Source organism: Schistocerca americana, chromosome X (assembly GCF_021461395.2).
Source record: "Schistocerca americana isolate TAMUIC-IGC-003095 chromosome X, iqSchAmer2.1, whole genome shotgun sequence".
NCBI lineage: Eukaryota > Metazoa > Arthropoda > Insecta > Orthoptera > Acrididae > Schistocerca > Schistocerca americana.
The window spans coordinates 752,331,937-752,349,179 of record NC_060130.1 but is presented as its reverse complement, the minus strand read 5'-3'; positions in this window follow the sequence as shown (position 1 = coordinate 752,349,179).

The following is a 17,243-nucleotide window of genomic DNA, read 5'->3' as shown; positions in this document are numbered from 1 at the left end:
CCTTTTGGCAGCACGACCTAAAAACGTTGCCCGATATGTTGTGTCGCCAGACCAAGCATCTTTGGGAGGGGATAATAATATCCGCACGGCTTTATGCCGCTACAGGGATATGATCGCCGTTACCCAGGCACAACGCCTCTCTGGGGCACTTGCGTCTTTGGACTTAAGTCAAGCGTTTGATAGGGTTGACCATTCGTTCCTTACGGCCGTTCTCCACCATATGGGTTTTCCAGTCGCCGTTATCACGGTAGTGATGCGCCTTCTGCCGGGTGCCTCATCCAGGATTATGTACAATGGCAGACTCACTCCTCCGATAAAAATAGGTCGATCCGTACGTCAAGGTTGCCCTCTATCAGCGATTTTGTACGCCTTTTGCTTGGAATCCTTGCTATGTGGTCTTAAGACAACGTTTGGTAGGGTTGTCCATAGATCGCTACCGATGCTGTTGCACGGCCTACGCTGACGATGTAGTCATCTGTTTACGTAATGCCGACGAGGTTATAGCTGTTTTGTCGTGGGTATCGATTTATGGTGAGGCATCGGGTAGCTCTTTAAACGTACGTTAAGTCACAAGTTATGTTCATTGGCACGGGACTTCCCGTGGAGTGCGTTACACCTCTCACCACCGTTTATACAATTCGCTGTTTGGGAATAGATTTTTCATCTGATCTCCGGCGTTCAGCCACCATCAACTGCCGACGCCTCCTTTTAATGATCTGAGCAGGTCTTATGGACCATCGCCTTCGATCCCTAGATATTCTCCAACGAGCTCGATATGTCAATATATATATCGCATCCCGAGTTCCACATGTAGCACAAGTTCTACCTTTCCCTCTTACTGTGGCACGTCGCATGTTGGCAACGATGGCATCTTTCGTCAGCTCTGGGCTGTTGTTCAAAGTTAACTATGCAACCCTTACTCTTCCCCGTGAACGAGGTGGGATAGGTCTGTTTCACGTGCCGGATAGAGCTCGCACCCTATTTGTCAGCTCCCAGATGACGGTATGGACACGTTGCCCAACGAGCCTCACTGGTCTCCTCCTGTCGGCATATACGCCGGTCTCACTGTCAGCCCCAGTGATGATCTCGGATGTTTCGGCCCAGTTCCATTATATACGATACTTCTTTCTTGAGCTCAGTTATCTACGCCTCACCTTATCAAGACAGCTTTTACTCAAGACAAAGGCAGTATACAATGTCCTCCAATTAGGTAGTCCACCTAACCCGACTGAACAAAAATTCCCCCAGGTTGACTGGCGTCATGTATGGCGCGCGGTGTTCTCCTGTTACCTTGACACGAATCTTCAATCTGTCTGGTACCTAACTGTCAATGGTAAGCAAATCAACCAGTTTCGCCTTCATCGTATCCACCTCGCCCAATCACCTCTATGTTCCACGAGTGGAGTGCCAGACAATGATGAACATCGGTTTGTTTGCGGACCGGCGGCGGAGGTTTGGCACTTGGTTCGTCGTATTTTGGCTTTTCTAACGCGGGACATTCCGGATCGGATTACTCCCCTTTCATTATTATTTCCGGAGCGTGACTATTTTCCTCGGACAAAGACCAATGCTGTGAATTGGATTCGCGGACATGCCATTCACTACCTATTTGGACAAACTGTAGACTCTGTACTCGAATTTTGGACATACCTCAATGACCATCATTATGTAGTTGTCCGTCACCCAAAATACAGATAATTTTTCTCGAACTTCCTTGGGAGTGCTTTCCACGACCCGCCTCGCAGCTGGAATGTGTTAAGCCAAGAGAGAAGAAGTTTTCCTGTTAGAACTAATGAACATTTCTGAACAATTGAACGGAACACATCAATTTCGAGAAGACGTGACTCAACATATTACCAGCGGGGCGAAGAAGGCCTCTGATCAATTACACAACAACAACAAAAAATAAATAAAAAATAAATAAAAACAAAAACAATAAAAATAAAAATAAAATTCAGAAAAAGGAAGATTTTGTTTTGTTTGTAAGGATAGCCCTAACCTTTATTTCCCATATTTCGCCTGGTATATAAGTAGCTCTGTGCAGTAGCTTTAGTCAGGAGCCAACGCCGGAAGTGGACCAGATTTTTTTGTTATAGGATGAAAAGTGGCGGTGGCACTTAGGGTTTTTTTTTTACTAAGGGACTTTCTAAAAATTAAAGAAGGAAAAGAGACCAGAGAAAAGAAAAAAAAAAGAAAAAGAAAAATAAAAAACGAAAACGAAAAAAGTTTAAAAAAAAGTTGGTAGAAAAATGAAGTGGTCAGCACGACAGAATGTCAGTCCTAAGGGTCCGGGTTCAATTCCCGGCTGGACCGGAGATTTTTCTCCTCTCAGGGACTGGGTGTTGTGTTGTCATAATCATCGTCATTTCACCCCAACGACGTGCAAGTCCTCTAAGTGGCATCAAATTGGAAGACCTGCACCAGGCGAACGTTCTACCCGACGGGAGGCTCTAGTCACACGAAATTTACATTTACCTGCGGATGTAATCGGAGGGGAGACTAATGCTAGTAGTGGATTATGTGTCTTCAGTATCATACCGTACACAATTTGCACAATGCAAGTTTTGATGCAGATGTAGAGGTAGACATAAATAGGACGTAGCTTCCGAAACACTTGCCTGACAATCATCACACTTGTTTTCCACAGCTTTCTTAAACAAAAGAGTTGAGGGCGATGTAGTTGGCCTAAACCAAACAGGGACTAATCCTACTATTAACGTTGTCAAAACCGAGCTCAGTATTTTGTCTCATTCTAAGAACTTCTCATTTAGAACAGTATTTACGTTCTGATTAACTAATATTAACACTGGCCTACTCCTACTTTGCCGAATAAAATTCATAGTGAATTACATGACATGTCTTTAAAATAGTATTTACGTCATGACCAACAATAACACTGGCTTACTCCTACTTTGCCGAATGAAATATGTAGGAAATTACAGGACACGACTTAGTGAATGTTCAATTTATCTCCGAACGTTACGAGCAGTCAATGTGAAGTGTCGTAGTAGAAATGAGAGCTATAAGAACGGCGTTCAGGCTCAGTTATATATAGACAGATTGAGGGAACTGCAGTTCTCTCGAGAAATAACTTGAAAAGCATGGGATTTTAGCTGCTAATGTAGGTCACTGACATCTTGTACGTTACTGACATAAAACTGGTATTTTGGGGAAATACTTCCAGCTCTTTTATCTTCTATTATGACTTGTTGGTGTATCGAATCAGAACAGAGTTGTTTGCATTTCTGTTGAATTTCTGACCAGACAACTTTGATATAAATCAATAGCTGATTGCTATAAAAGAGATATTTTAATTATCTTTTATAAACAGAAAAAATATTTCAAGGGTTGCCTGAGAACTGAACTCCAGTCTCTTTCGACACTAAACTACGTTATTCTCTTTTTTTTAATTTTGGCCTCCCACCATCCCATTAAACCACCTTTTTGGTCGCCAATTTCATTTTCAACGGTGCAGGTTCTTAGGCTATCTCTTCCAACGAAACTTGCGTATTCTTCAAAGCGGAACCAATACAACTTGCATTCAACGTAAAATCTTGCTCTTACATTAATTTAGTCCTCTAGAAAAACCAGATTTCGTCCTTCTTCGGAACTGAACATTCTTCAACGTTCGTAACTTTTTTTTCTTTCTCAAATGCAAAATTCTTCCTTCCTTACAACTATATTTCGTCCATCGGTAAGAATAAAAAATTCTTCCTTCTTGAAACAAAAAATCCTCGTGCTCTTAAGCTCAAATTCTTCCTTCCCTGATTTTGAAATGTTTTCTTCTTTTCGTTTATATTACGCTTTTGTCTCACCTGCTGACGTCTTGAAAATGTTAAATTAAGATATAATGAAAGATCTTGATGTTGATTTTTCTGCCTCCAGGTTATGGTGTGATGTCTACTGAATTTATGAAACAATACGTGCTCTTCTCACTACTACATAAAGATCATAAATTGAATAAAACTACTTATCAGCTCTCGACCCCATCCAAAACTTTTTGCCATGTAAAAAGTCAAGACGTTGTCATAAAGAAAACTTTAAGTTACTTGCTTCGTATCCAGAAGTTAATCAAAAATTAAAATTTTTTAAAAAGGGAAAGATCTTCTGTCGGTTCTCTACTAACAAGTTGGATAAAATATGCGTAAGTAGTTTTGAAATATCTCGTGATACTTGCGCTGAAGCTTATTCCATGTCAGACAGTGTTGTAGCATCAGGAATAGAGAAAAATTTTGGATGTATGGACTGGCCCTTTAGGGTGAGTGGTTAACCTAATCACCCATTAGCCACACACAGCTGTCGTGCTTCGCATTTGCGATAAACTGCCAGCTTGTCTTTAGAATGTAGGCCACTCTCATTGTGTGCGGTGGAGTGCGGTTCACAACTATTGGTTTATTTCTTGTCTAGTTCCACATGAGGACCTTTCCACAGTGACCTGTGTGCACTCGATTCATTCATTCGGCAGGGATATTAAAGCAAACTTAATGTTAGCTTTATCTGGAGTCATTTCAGCGCCGGATCTACGATATTTTCGAACCGGGGCAAAAACTTGACAGTGTCACTCCCGTCCACCCTCGAGCGTTTGAGATACGTCAAAATTTTTAAAAAATCGATTTTTTAATGATATGTTTGTAGCGCACATCTTTCTGATGAGTTTGATATATAAAACATATATGTTTGAGGAAATGTATGACCTGTTATTTGGTATTACGTGTGCCGACGTGCAGTGCCACCCCTCGTCATACAGCATTCCTCTATCGCACGTCACTGTATTTTGCTCTGAGGAATTCTAACGTGTATATTTTTTAGTGGAAGCCATCAAACCTATATTCAGGACAATGGAAATTGAAATCTCCTGAGGTGCCTCTACTGTTCCCAGTCGGTCGGTTTCACATCCTAGCCCCCTTAACAAAAACTCACAATTAATACTGAATGGGAACATTTGTGAGCGGGAGAATAAGAACTCTTCAGAAAATTTGCATTCTTTATTGCCTATTAGCTAATAACTCTTTTGTGTGATATAAAATTAAATATGGGGAACATAAAACCAGTAAAAGCAAGAGACAATCAAGGTAGAACATATTTCTACAGTCCTTAGGTTCCAGCATTTTTTCTCTCTAATCTTGCTACAGCTTTACACGGCGTGCTTTCCTTTCTGCGAAAGAATCTATTACCTCATCAAAAAAATGGCTCTGAGCACTATGGGACTTAACATCTGAGGTCCCCTAGAACTTAGAACTACTTAAACCTAACTAACCTAAGGACATCACACACATCCACGCCCGAGGCAGGATTCGAACCTGCGACCGTAGCGGTCTCGCGGTTCCGGACTGAAGCGCCTAGAATCGCTGGGCCACGATGGGCCGCCTATTACCTCATCAAAGTTCGTCAAACGTTTTGCTAAATGAAAAATCAAAATATCTTTTTGTAATACTGAAAAAGCTGTTAATATGAATAGTACACAAAGTTGGTGTTGTTCCTCGACTTGATTACGTCTGTTTTGTCACTACCTGCTAGATAAAACGAAGTAGGCCTTTCTAATATTGCAGCAGTTGTAACATGCGCCAGATGAGCGACACTGTTTTGGCACAAATAGTCATTTTTGGGAACCACATTTACATAACGAACACGACAGAATATAATTCACGAAGTACCAGTATCAAATGCCTATTATTCTCACTAAAAGCAAAACGTTTCACGTTGGAAAATAGTGTCACATTTCATGAATATGCTCCAGTTTCTCAAGTATGAGATCGAAAAGCAGTAGTACGAAATTTTTATGTAAATTTGGAATCGTCATATTCTTCCATGTCATTTGTGAGATATCCCCTTTGTTCTCCTTCCTCGTTCTAAAAACAATCTTGTTCATAACTAATTCTGTAACTATTCCTGCCATTGTCAAAACTTATTCTCCGGCTAACTTCACTAGCCAGGTTCAGTTATCCCGCGTTTATTCTCCGGTTATATATTATTACGTGTTCGTACAATGCATTTTCCCCGCTATTCCGAGAACAGAACTTAAGGAGGATGTTAATCGGGGACTGTACAACTGGTCCTTATTAGTGTAGCGATCTGACAAAAATTTTCTGTCAAAATTTCATTTTCTTGGATACACCGAGAAGATAATGTGCAATCTTTGTTACCTGTTATCCCTGTCAGTCGTTTATTTCCGCTCTGGTAGTCTGAATCTAAGGATTTCGCTAGTAATTATAACAACGCTGATCATTCGCACACCCAATCAACCACATAAACAAACAGCGATTCGTATTCACCCGTTCGGGTTTACTCGCTCAGCCCGTATAGCTCCGTCTCATTTTGTCAGCGGGAATGTTTTTTTATTTCCAGATGTGACGGGTATTCCCCTGGCAGCATTCAAAAACCAGCTTTTGATTCGTTCAGAAATGAACTTAGATTCTGTTCAAAAAGTTCAAAAACCAACTGTTGTTTCAAGATCATATGAACAATCAGTAGCTCAACCTGCACTGGATGCTAAGCGCTTTGTGAAACAACATTTTTTTCTTCAAGAATACGAATTTGGTGCCACCTGAAATTGCCGCCAGGGACGGATACCCCGGTTCGCCCCCCTTCCCTTCCCGCTAGATCCGGGCCTGGATCTTCTTTCTTTAGTACAGACGGTTTCTGTTATCACAGCGTACCAGTTGTTACCAGCAAGAGTCTGGAGTGTTTTGTTGTGGAGACTATCCGAGATCGCTGACCAGTTGTGGTATGGATATTTGAGCTACACAGGGTGTGTTGGATATGACAGTATTACATTGTAGGTTTGTGATGGAGCATTTATTCACTCATATGACTTTTTTGCGTCGTAGTAAAAGTTCATTAATTCGGGATGTGTATAATTATTTCTGCGATCAATCGGTGGATTCATCTGTAGTTGATAAGATCAAAAGAAATATTGGGTCACGCTGGTTCTATCCGTAGTCAAAATTTTATGCATCTGCTTTAAATATATTGTCTTACAGTGTACACATGTGTTTTTGAGACCAGGGCACCCCATATTATATGGAGTCGCTACATTCAGTTAATGGAAGATACGCTCTCTCGACAGGCAACAGTCTGCGTTCTTATATATTTCCTTATAAGCACTTAAGATACCCAGGGGTATCCAGTAACGTATACCTCCTGTCCAATTGGAAGTCCTGAGGATTTTTGTATGTCAGGGGGCACACGGCGCTTTAGCTGACAGATATCAGCTACGCCACCTTACTGAAAGGGTATGTCTGCCCTCATGGTACAGCTCTGCTGGCAGACGTAGAAGCCAGCGTCTTGCTGCATCAGTAACTTTCTTTTATCCACGTGCTGCTTCCCGCGGACTACTTCCTTGATTGGGTCAAACTGCTTAAAGTAAGAAGATGCGAGATCCGGGCTGAAGTTGTATGAGCCCTTCACCAAACGACTCACCGTGCTTCACTTCACCTACAGGTCTCCGTTGGCATTCTGTGAGCACCTACGAATATCTGGATCCTTTAATTTTCCGCCAAAAGAAACTCAATGACAGCTCTCTGCTTGGAACGCACTTCCGTTACAGACGCCATTTTGAAGGCTACGTATAGCGCCACGTCATGAAACTGTAGAGGCTGAAGCGGTAATATTTCACGCTGTCCCAAAACAAATTCAGTATTTTTTCAACCGAAATTGGCCGAGAAAAAAAGTGCTGGGCAACATATTCAAGCCCCTCGTATGTAGAGAGTAAGAGCGGTCTAGTCACACTTCGTTGGGGCACTCCTGAGATACCTTTGTCACCGTTGAACACTCGCCGTCGAGGACAACATGTTGGGTTCTATTCTGGCCACTCACATACATGGGAACCTAATCCGTATGCTTGGACCTTTGTTAACAGTTCATAGTGGCGTACCGTGTCAAATGAGTATGAAATCTGTCAGTTGCTCGTTATCCAAGGTTCACAGGATACCATGTGAGAAATAGACTAGCTGAGTTCCACACAAGCGATTCTTCTTAAATCCACGCTGATATGTGGACAGAAGCTTTTGAACACGATTTGTAAATTTCTCAGTCAGACCACAAACAGCAAAAGGAAACTGATTTGAACGTGTTCTTGGCATATAACAGAATTGTGCCACAATGACCCACTCGATCTCAGATGTTCTAGCTCATTACAGAGACGTAATCAACATGAGATGGGCAGCTAATACATCTACGGCTATTGCGTTTTTAGACTTCGCTAATCGTCACGACAGAATTCAATACGTTTACCTGTCACGCATTTTGTCAGTATTTGGATTTCGCCCCAGTTTTACGAACATCATTAGACGTTGTATTCAAAGAGCTACTACCAAGATCAAGATAAATGAGACGCTTGCAAAACATATCACACTGTGTCGAGCTCTCAAAAAATACAAAAAATACTGCCCCCTGTTGACAAGCCTATGCGTGTCAGCTGCAAAGCCATTTTTGAAGAAACTGTACCACATCGTTTTATGACTTTCACTATTTGGTCTTAAAACAGTAATACAGGTTTACGTTGATGATGTCTGCTTCTTAATTAAGAACTATCAAGGCATACGAAATTCTCCAACATCGAACAGCAGAGTGGTACCATGCAGGCATACATACCCTTTTAGTAAGGTGGTGTAAGGCCTTCGCATTGAACGGAGGTTATATTGAAAGATAAGGTTTTGTAGCTAAAAGAGTGGGTAATACGAGGGTTGTCCAGAATGAAAGTTCCGATCAGCGGCGAAATGGAAACCACTGGGAATATCCGGTAAAGCTTTGCACAGATGTGTTGGGCAGTGTCTCTAGCATACCCGTTGATCGTGTCGCGTCGCTCTTTTCAGTTTTGAGTGAACAGTGAGCCCATAAAGATGTGTAGGGAACAGCGTCTCCTGCCAAGTATGAGGGCCTGGTTAGAGATTTCGCCTGTGTCCTGCAACCCACATAACACAACTGTCGAGCAGTTCCTTCTTCATGCCAATTCTCGCCCGCACACTGCGGGGGCTATAAAGACACTCCTGCAGCGACTCCCACAGTACAGTCCGTAATGGTTCCCCCTGAGTCTCATCTCTGCTCACAAGAACCGCTGGCTATGAAGCCAAAATTTTTCTACAGACAACGAGCGGCAGACCAGGGCAGATAACTGGCCGAAAGCATAGGCGGCTACTTTCTATGACGAGGATATTGGAAAGTTGATACAACACTACAACAAATCTCGAAGTTGGAGCGGTGACTTTGTAGTGAAGTAGGTGGAAAGTGTACCTAATTGTTGCAAATAAAACGTTTCTGTTTTCACTGTGGTTTCCATTTCGCGACCGATCGTAGCTTACTTTCTGGACAACCCTCGTAACATCGTGTATTGGAATTCTGAATAAAACTATCCTACTTTCAGAAAAAAGTGTTGCATTACTTATTGAACGCCCCTCGTACATAAATGATCTGACGGACAGGGTAAGCACCAGTCTGCGGCTATTTGCTGCTGACACTGTGGTCTACGGGAAGGTGCTATTGTCGAATGACTGTAAGAGGACAGAAGATTACTTAAATTTCTATTTGATATAGTGAATGGCAGCTTGCTCTAAATGTAGAAAAGTGTAAGTTAAAGCATATGGGTAGGAGAAATAATCCCATAATATTCGAATACAGCATCAGTAGTGTGCTGCTTGACGCAATCACGTCAGTTAAATAACTAGGAGTATCGTTGCAAAGTGACACCTGTATGAAGCCGGCCGGTTTGACCGAGCGGTTCTAGGCGCTTCAGTCCGGAACCGCGCGACCGCTTCTGTCGCAGGTTCGAATCTTGTCTCGGGCGTGGATGTGTGTGATATCCTTAGGTTAGTTAGGTTTAAGTAGTTCTACGTTCTAGGGGACTGATGACCTCAGATGTTAAGTCCCGTAGTGCTCAGAACCGTTTGAATCATTTGAACCTGTATGAAATGGAACGAGCACATATTGACGGTAGTAGGCAAGGCGAACGGTCGACTTTGGTTTATTAGGAGAATTTGAGGAAAGTGGAAATCATCTGCAAAGGAGACCGCACATAGAACACTACTTCGACCTATTCTAATGATTTGGATGCTCAACAGGTCAGATTAAAGGAAGCCATCGAAGCAATTCATTGGCGGGTCGCTAGATTTATTGCCTATAGGTACCATCACCAAGAAAGTATTATGAAGATGCTTCGTGAACTAAAATTGGAATCACTGGAGGGAAGACGACGTTCTCTTCAATAAACGCTACTGAGCAAATTTAGGAAACCGGTAATGGAAATTGAATGCAGAACAGTTCTACTGCCACCAACGTACATTTCGCGCAAATACCACTAAGATAAGAGGAATGGTTCAAATGGTTCAAATGGCTCTGAGCACTATGGGACTTAACATCTGTGGTCATCAGTCCCTTAGAACTTAGAACTACTTAAACCTAACTAACCTAAGGACATCACACACATCCATGCCCGAGGCAGGATTCGAACCCGCGACCGTAGCGGTCACGCGGTTCCAAACTGAAGCGCTTAGAACAGCGATAAGAGAAATTATGGGTCTTACAAAGGTATATAGATAGTCGTTTTTCACTCGCTTTATTTGCGAGAGGAACACGAAGGGAAATGGCTTGTAGTAGTACAAATATCCTCCCCATTGCGCCGTAAGGTGGCTGGCGAGGTATACGTGTATATGCAGATGAAGATTGGATATGTAATACGCCGTAGATACTTGATCGGTAAAATTTTGTTGTTTTCGGAGATTATAACTGTGATCCCTTCTGAAAGTCCGCTGGATGCGAGTCAGCTGAAGAAGTTCATTGTGCTCTGCCGTTAGCTGTGCTAAGATAAGCTAATATCGTATTTATGTAGAATTCTCATGGTAGGTACTGAACATCTGAAATAGGCCTTCAAAGCCATCTAAGTTATAGCATATGCGCGCTGCGCGAGATTTAGGAAGTCCTCTACCACCGAGCGAGGTGGCGCAGTGGTTAGCACACTGGACTCGCATTCGGGAGGGCTACGGTTCAATCCCGCGTCCGGCCATCCTGATTTAGGTTTTCTGTGATTTCCCTAAATCGCTCCAGGCAAATGTCGGGATGGTTTCTTTGAAAGGGCACGGCCGACTTCCTTCCCCGTCCTTCCCTAATCCAATGAGACCGATGACCTTGCTGTTTGGTCTCTTCCCCCAAACAATCCAAACCTAGGAAGTCCTCTCGCATGCTTACGCCATCCGATTCGTCGTACGCGTGCAAATTGTAAAGTTGAGTTTTGTGTCACTCTTACCTCACAATTTTGTGTATTTTAACATTGTGAAATTAACAACCGACTTATTACTACCGGACTATTGAGGTTGAAGTGTTAAGTTTAGGTCGAGTAGGAAACGTAATTGGTTTTTGCATTGCGTGTTCAAAGGTCTTTTTTCTTTCATTGTCCTCAGAGTGAGGGGTAACTTACTAACGTCAAAGAAAGTCGGTGGTTTGGGAGGGCGAGCGGATATTCAATATCTCACGCTGCTTGCATGTGCTGCAGCTTCGTTGGCTTTTGCAGACCAATCTGAGGGTGATTTCCTGCTTGATAGAGCACAAGTGTCAGATATCACATTCTTCGTCTAGACTTGCCCTACACTACGGTGATACGATGTGAACAGTTATCGTTTACAACTTTACACCCTGTATTGCACAGCATGTCGGACGCGTGCGTGGCTGACCATAGATTATCAGTGCCCTACGTCCACAAATGGTTAGACACCTTGATGTGTGCCTTTTCGGTTCTATGATTTATATCAGAACCGCGTTATTCTCTTTGAAGTGGTGGCTCTTTACTCAGTTTTCATGTTGAACTTGAAATACTGTTCCATAGTTGTTCAAAGCCTGCTGCCTGGTTCTGTTTGGGGTTTCGAAAATCAGGTAGAGCACTTTGAAGGTCTGAAATGCCACGTGGAAATTGGAAAATCATCTGTGCCGTTGAATCTATTTTCAATTCATTTGCAAATATCGTAGGTAATGTGCTTCTGATGAACAGCACTTGTCAAAAAATGGTATTGCATCAAAGCAGTTCGTAACGATTCGATCCTAATATTTCTGATAAGGAGCAGTCCTAGGTCTTCCCTCTTTTCATGGAAATCTAAATCACAGCGCGTAGTTCTTATATCCCATCCTAACGGCGAACCAAGTCCTATCTCCAATATCTATGTAGAGACCGTACTACTGCTCACAAGACAATCTAGGAGGTGCTTACACCAAGTTCAGTGGTGTTCTCAATTACGGCACGATGCCCTTATTTGGAAACTATATCGGCCGTTCCAATCCATTCTGTATCACCTAGCAGCATTCTGACATTACCTGACTGACCAATAAGACATGCCATGATGTTGGACCTAGCTTCTGCAGTGTTGCGACTTTGGAAGACTCTGTGAACTACATACGGCAACATACCTGTGGATTCCTGGAGTCTCTGGTTAAACTATTTTGTTCTTATGTGGCTCCAGTGGTGTCTAACTTGCTGCGGACAGGCTATGACCTACACTGTCTGATAAAAAAAAGTGAAGCACGCAGAAGGCATTGTGAGACTCAATGTAACTTCGTACGTACGCTCCATCGGTGGGTATGCAAATGATCAGAGTTACGATTCTCTGTAGAATGACCACCAGAGAGCTTTAGTGTTCTTCATGTGTAGTGTTGTTACCATTCTTGTTGGGTTATATAAGGAGTGTGAACAGGGTCAAATGATGTGTGATCATTGTGGGGGACATGGAGATGCTACGTACCCTTTTGATACAAAGTTTAGAAGGGGCCTCTTTGTTGGTCTCCGTTTGCTCAGCTAGATGAATCAGACAGTGTCTAGATGTGTAGGCCATTTGGATGTGACTGTAGTCCAATATTGGGCTGCATGGTACGTGAGGGCAGCTAAACTCGTCGTCATGATTCCAGTCGACCATGTCTACCCACTACAAGGGAGGATCGGTATATTGTCCACCAGCACATTGTAACGCCTTCACATCTGCACCTCCTATTCAACAACAAATAATCGATTCTCTGCAACATTCTGTGTCATTCCAAACTGTTCGTACGAAACCAGCAGGATTTAGATTAGGGAATTACTGTCCCACATGTACATTGTCGTTAACTCCACAACAAAATCAGCTGCGTCTGGAGTAATGCTATGAGCAGCAGGCATGGGCTGCTGATGAATGGTGTTGCATTTGGTTCAGCGATGAATCGCAGTTCTGCAGTACCTCAGATAAGCATCGTCATCAAATATGGCTGTGACCTGGGAAGCTGTCCGATTCTTCCAGTGTTTCGTGAGGCACGGTGATTTTACTCCTGGCATCATTGTGTGGGGAGTCAATGGGCATGACTTCAGGTCATGGCTTGTAGTGACTGAAAGAACTCTGATAGCGGAACAGTATGTCATGGACATACTGGGGCCTCACATGTTACCCCTCCTATGTCAGCATCATGGTGACATTTTTCAACAGGACAATTCTCGTGAAAAACGTATCAATATGAAGTGTCTCCGTGATGTTCAGATACTGCCATGCCCAGCAAAATTCCTAGATCTGTCCCTGAGAGAACACGTGTGGAACCAGTGCCACTACCACGATGTCAGGGATATCAAGGATCAGTTACAACAGTTGTGGGCCAGCTTGCCTCATGAGAGGATACAGTGCCTTTAGGACACCCTTTCCAACCGAATTGGTCCATACATCAAGGCCAGATCGGTGCTACACCATACTTGTAAGTGTACTTTGTAAATCTGATTAGAATCTGTAATTATTAAAATAACATCACATACACTCTTAACCTGTAAAGTTTCATTTCGTTTTCTCCCTGCTTCTGGGTGCTTCGCTTCTGCTGTCAGGCAATGTATTTTACATATTGTACTGTGTTTCAGTTGTGAATAAAGTACCAAACACTTAAGGGTTTATCCAGAGTATTCATGTAGATGCAGATGCATTCATCAAGTCAGTGTCGAATACTTTAGTAATGTTTTGTATTCGTCACTGTGATCACAAGATGGTGTTCTCGCAAAACACTGTGCATGGTTTGCTGTGCTCTGTGACAGGTTGATGCATGTAAACAAGCTGTCTTGGAAAGTGGCTGTTGCGCTACCCATCTGTTCCCGACTGCTGCCGGTAACATATTGTAAGCTGCTGAGCCACTGAGCTACCTGTTCTCAATTGTGAGAAAATTAGACGTCTTCTTCCACGATATTGCAACTTTTTACTACAACCCACAAGAAAGTATGCATCAAAATCTTTGTAAACCCTGAGTCGCTCAGACTAAGTGTTGCACTATTCAGTTTGTGAGGCTCCATTTTACCACATGGGTAACAAAGATTATTGCTGCCTCCGGAATTTGGAAGGGAATGAACAGTCAGAATGCAGAAGACGCTAAATTGGTAGTTTCTGCAGATAGAAGCTGTGCTAAGAGCACCTGAGGAACTTACAGATAAGGTGTATGGGTGACCTTGCTGACTTTCCAGCTGGCATAGCACAGGCAGTGAATCTATTGAACTCAGACTCTGTAACAGATAGCCTGGACAATATGTCAGTATCAACATGAAAATTTCTCACCACTGTAAAATGCCACATCTCAGAAGAAGAAAACAAGGAGAGTACCATGAAAATGACTGAAGCACCTGTTTGTAAAAAAAGGGAGAGAAGGGGTATGTAACATTAGTCATAGGTGATTGTTGTTAATAATTTCGTGGCAGACATTCAGGGCAGTTAACTTTAAGAAGTTTAATCACATGATGGCTCACAAAGCAGGAAAGAGGATCAGAAGACGAGAGACGCCCTTGCATAGCGTGGTAGTAAGAGAACAGGAGACCATGCAGTCAAATGTGAGCTTGTGCAAATTTGGGCAGCGGGCAGCTGATCAATCAACAAAACGATGTTAAATTTAACCACTTCCTGATTTTGAGGAGTCCAACCTGCTGTTACTGTCATAACGCATATAAATGTCTTACAGTCTGACAGACAGCTGCACAATAGGTTATATATTCGTGAAGTTCCCACAAAGGTCCTTTTCTGCTCACAGAAAATTACCTACTGAAATGTAAAATCCTTCACTTCTGCTACTGTTATACCTCGTTAAGTACAATATGTTACCATAAACAGTACTTCGAATTACACTGGGATACTGCTCATCTCACAATGAGCTACCTGCTAAGCTGGAAATGTGTCAGTAGTGTATCTGTGTTGATACTGGCTCACTTTACACTTGACCTTGAAAAGTGCAAGTGGGCTGAAAACTCCATTTCTCTACTGCCCATGATGTCAGAATCCCCAGCCTCCTTATCAGTGCTGTTATCACCCTTATCAGTGATGTCATGATTATTGTGTTTCAACCAATCACTGCATAGCGTTTCAGTTGGATTTAAAATGAAGCAGTCAATCACAACTTAGTATTTTATTGGCATTAAAAAGAGACAGCCAACCACATTACAGATATACAGTACTACTTCCCAAAATGATGTAAGCATCAGATGAACTGTGCTAAAATGGTATCATGTTCAACGATACTTCTTTCTTAATATACTGAAATAGTGTTATGGTCAAAGATATTTGTCATTGCTACAATAACACACCTTTTATGTTTTTACTTTATTCATGATAAAATCAATCATCTTCAGTTTTTCACGTGGTGGTGACCCCACTGTAATGTGTTCACCTTGTCTGCAAGAATAAATCGTTTATCAACTTGTGCATGTAAACCTTGTTTGTGTTGTTTAACTTTAGAAACTACACAGAGCTTTTGGTTGAGTTGCATACTGCAAAGCTGCCTTAACTTCTGAATGCAGTAGAGATAGCCTGTAATCACTGATGATTAACCTATTGACAGAAGACTGTTTTACATCATTTTCTCTGCACATTATGCATACGTTTATACTTGTAGACTGTCAAATTCGGTAATAGGTTCGTTCAGTTCTTTTTCAATAATCTAACCTCCTTTTTATCAACCATTAGAATATTTTATCTGTTATTTACACACAAAAATGAAGAATCAAACATTATACGGACACCATTTCTGATATCTTTGTAAATAATTTGAGTTTCAATATGGTATATTAAGCTACTAGTGTCTGTGCCACACACTATTACATGATTTGATTGTTTCATATATGTCCAGAATGAAAGTCAATAAGAAGTTTTTTCGAAATGTCCAAAATAAGCATTCCTGCTGCAATGGGTTTGTCAAAGACTATATTAAGCCTGCACAGTTCAATGCCAACTTATCTTTTGTTAAAAATAACACTCCTTTGAAAATTTGGTTTTGTATGTAGCTGCTCCATATCTACATTCCCATGACGTCGCTAGTGTTATGTCACCCATCTTTCAGACATTCTGCATGATTTTTCCAAACACACTAATATTCATCAAATTAAAATATTTTTTTCTTTAAACCATTTACAATGTCAATTCATGTTGCAAACAAAGTTTCAGATTTGTGTAGTGGATAATATAGTTTCTATTATCATACAAGATCATTAACTTCTTTGACTTCTTGCTACTGAATGGAGGTGACATTTCCTCTGGATATCAGGGCAAATTTGAATGAAAATCGTGAATACTCTCGTAATATTCGAGATTCACTTCTAAAATGTACCCTATGTCAAAATTATCAATAGTGTCAACACTCTCAGGACACTATCATACTAAACGGAATACCAGAAGATACTTCAACAACTCCTAGCTATATAGGCTATTCACATCGAGATTTAGAAAGTAAAATTCTTTGATTTTGTCATCATCACTGGCCATGAATCTATTTTCTGCAGTGGTATAGCTGCACGAATATGGACAATATCGCCTGCATACCTTCTTCCACAAACTGGAGTTGTTCAATATCGAAAATAAACTACTGTTCTGGGCTAGTGATTTTCAACAGAGCATTCCATGAAAATCCAGATGATGTAATATAATTGGCAGGATCCAGTTAATTTGTTTTAAGATATAGACCGGGGAAGTTTCCGAACACATGGCAATGTGTAGCACGTCAATTTTCAAACTTAAATCAGAATGGCTTCCAAATATTTCACATCTGAATACATTCCACACTCTTTGGAACTCACCTTGTGTCATTGTTAAGCCTTTTAGTAAAACTTTAAACTTTTCATATGGGAGTATGTAATCTTCCAAAAAAAGAGGGGCAAACTGATGGCAGATGACTGTAGCTATCGCCAGCAACACAGCACAGATCCTTCAACAGACTGAACGTCAAACAAAGAGGTCCAGTGACGAACAATACAACCAACTGGTTTATAAACACTTCCAGAAATTGTAAAC